Raw genomic sequence first — 2,500 nt, 5'->3', positions numbered from 1 at the left:
TGTTTGTGAAAGGGAAGGAAGGGAGGAAGGAGGAAAAGAGATAGGGAAAGAAGGAGGGAAGGAAGGATGGGAGAAAAGTAGGAAGAAAAGAAGGAAGGAAGGAAGGAAGGAAGGAAGGAAGGAAGGAGGAATAAAGTGAACTGCATTGAAAGGGAAAGACGAAGTAATCAAATCAAACCAAACAAAATAAGAAGAGAGAGAGAGAGAAAATAAAAAGCACTAGATACACAAGTTCCCCCAAAAAATAAAGAAACAAAGAAAACGAGAAAAAAACCACCGAACCCACAAAGAAAACGACAAAACTTTAACCCCAAACAAATCTAAAAATCTAAAAATCTTTCCCTCCCCCTCCCCCATCCACCCCCCCCCCACAAAAAAAAAAAAAAAAAAAAAATAATCATTCAAGACAACGCCTCAAAGACCCCCACGAACTCACAGAGGGTCCCAAGGGCGTCAGGTCACAATTCACAGTAGCCAGGGACGCGGAGGAGGAAGGCATGGGGCGGGAAAAGACCCCTTATTGTGGCGGACACGCAGGAAGGCACGGGTCCCATCACGTCCTCCTCCAGTGATCCGTGGAAAAACTCAACGAAGGCACGGAAGGATGTCAGACGGTACTTCCTGTAGGAGACGAAGGAGTTAGGATTGAAGGAAAGGTAGGGAAGTTAGGATTGTCGATAGAAATGAAGGAGGGAAAGGAAAGATTGAGGTTAAAAGTGAAGGAATTGAAGTTAGGTTCGAAGGAAAGCTAAAGATTGACATTGGAGGTGAGAGTAGAAGGGAAGAACTGAAGGAAAGCTTGAGGTTAGGATTTGAAGGATAGGGATTGAAAAAGCCCGTGAAGGAGTGAAGGAAGGATTGAAGGAAGGGCTGAAAGAAGAAGTAAAGGAGAGGTTTGAGGGATGCGGTTCAAGGAAAAGAGATAAATAATGAGGAATAGAAATAATGGAGAGATTCTACTACTACTACTACTATAACTACTATTCTCTCTCTCTCTCTCTCTCTCTCTCTCTCTCTCTCTCTCTCTCTCTCTCTCTCTCTCTCTCTCTCTCTCTCTCCCTTACAAGTGTGTGGGCGCCTCTTCGTCGTCATCAAACAACCTTGAGTCCCTGCTGTGCAAGGCTCTAAGGGCGTAAGGATTGAGGCAGACGGAAGTGAAAAAGGGATGTTCCACTATACAGTTCATAGGGCGCCTCTCCTCCCCCTCCACGCCCACCAGGATCCTCCCCCAAGCCTTTTCATCCTCGTGACAGCATAAGGATTCCTCCTCCGTGGGCATGTGAGTACATTTCTTGCAGTTACACCTTGAGAGAGGAAGAAAACGTAGACTTAAAGAAAACGAATATGGTGTTTGGGGGACTCATGTAGTGTTGTATGGATTTTTTTTTCTCTTCTTTTTTTTTTTTTTTTTTATACTGGAGTTGTGTAGTTTGTGGGTGTGTTTCTTATTTATGTTTGTTATGGTGTGTTTATTTGGTTCTGATTGGTTAGATTGGCTAGTGAGGTTTCTTCCTTTCTTTTCTTTGTTTTCCTACTTTCTTCATTCATTCATTCATTCTTTCATTCATTCATTTCCTTCCTGTCTGGCTTCTAGTTTTACTTTCTTTCATTTTCTTTTCTCTCATAACTTCCTTTCATTGATCTAAACTTTCATTTTCTTCATCATCTCTTTAATTCTTTATTTCCTTTTCGCTTTCTTTCACATCTCACTTTTCTGTAATTAAATATAGATTCTCTCTCATATTTTCACTCTCCTCCAGTTAAATATACTTTCTTTCACTCTCCTCAGCTAAATCAATACTTTCATCCACTTTATTCCATTTAAACCTCAAAGTCGATAATAGGAGGAAGTATAGAAGCAAGCAAGGAGTTCCAGAGTTTACAGTGAAAGGGACGAAAGACCGAGAACACTAGTTAACTCTTGCATCGGGGAGGTGGACATAATGCTGGTGAAAATAGAAAGTTTGATAAGTTCCTACTGTAATTTCACTGAAGACTCAAGAATAAGGGAATATTATCAATAAAAGTGACGAGAGATTGAAAATACTGGTCAACTCTTGCATTGGGGAGGTGGACATATTGAGGTGAGAGAAAGTAGAAAGCCTGACAAATTTTTACTGTTATTTCACTCAAAACTAGAAAGAAAAAAGACTAGTATTATTATCTCATATTGAAAGTTTGCCTGGAAAAAAAAAAATGAGTTTGCCAATAAAAGCGAAAGATTGAGAATACTGGTTAACTCTTGCATTAGGGAGGTGGACAGAGTGAAGATGATTCCTGCTGAAAGTTTCCCATACAAAATTAATCAATAATAAAGAGGAAATATATAAATTTTTTCTCTTTTTGTATATTTGTACCTTAATTTCACTTTTAACCAAACCAGACAGAAAAAAAAAAAAATAAATAAACCAATATTTTGACTCCCTCTTGAAAATTTCAGTAATAAAGAGATTATAAATTATGATTCCTCTTACTTCTTACCAGTCAAGGCGTCCCACTC

The 2,500-nt window shown here is 39.3% G+C and overlaps 1 protein-coding gene across 1 annotated transcript in view; it reads right to left on the bottom strand.

Annotated features, from left to right (window-relative positions):
• Nucleotides 1-2,500, bottom strand: part of LOC135090297 (olfactory receptor 2T34-like) — an 11,665-nt gene that overhangs the window by 3,360 nt on the left and 5,805 nt on the right. The window contains exons 2-4 of the transcript XR_010261853.1: nt 2,482-2,500; nt 1,065-1,304; nt 437-621 (exon numbers count right to left, since the gene is read on the bottom strand). The exon at nt 2,482-2,500 is cut by the window's right edge and continues 504 nt beyond it. The gene's annotated coding sequence lies outside the window, so the exon portion shown is untranslated. The remainder of the gene's footprint in view (nt 1-436; nt 622-1,064; nt 1,305-2,481) is intronic.

The sequence above is a fragment of the Scylla paramamosain genome, chromosome 34, assembly GCF_035594125.1.
Source record: "Scylla paramamosain isolate STU-SP2022 chromosome 34, ASM3559412v1, whole genome shotgun sequence".
NCBI lineage: Eukaryota > Metazoa > Arthropoda > Malacostraca > Decapoda > Portunidae > Scylla > Scylla paramamosain.
This window is presented reverse-complemented; position numbering and strand designations above follow the sequence as displayed.